At 47.1% G+C, this 306-nt stretch overlaps 1 non-coding gene across 1 annotated transcript; it reads right to left on the bottom strand.

The window, feature by feature from the left end:
* Window positions 1–73, bottom strand: TRNAR-ACG (transfer RNA arginine (anticodon ACG)). The gene has a single exon. It is a non-coding gene; the product is annotated as a tRNA-Arg (tRNA).
* Window positions 74–306: the final 233 nt, after the last annotated feature.

The raw sequence follows: 306 nt of genomic DNA on the forward strand, positions 1-306 counted from the left end.
CGACCTTGCCAGGATTCGAACCTGGAATCTTCTGATCCGTAGTCAGACGCGTTATCCGTTGCGCCACAAGGCCACGGAGGAAAAAGTATGGTTAACATGTTATTACAATCACATTATTCTATTTCCTTACTTCTATATAAAAGGAGTATACCTGGAGAAGGTTTAGGGGGTTAATGCCCCCTTGGCCCGGTCTGAGACATGGCCTCGTGGTGGATTAAGGTCTGATCAACTAGGCTGTTATTACGCAAACTGACGTACGAACGACAGCCCAGCTTCTCAGGTAATTATTTTAGGTGCCCGTCCAGC

Source organism: Cherax quadricarinatus, chromosome 27 (genome assembly GCF_038502225.1).
Source record: "Cherax quadricarinatus isolate ZL_2023a chromosome 27, ASM3850222v1, whole genome shotgun sequence".
In the NCBI taxonomy this organism is placed as follows: domain Eukaryota; kingdom Metazoa; phylum Arthropoda; class Malacostraca; order Decapoda; family Parastacidae; genus Cherax; species Cherax quadricarinatus.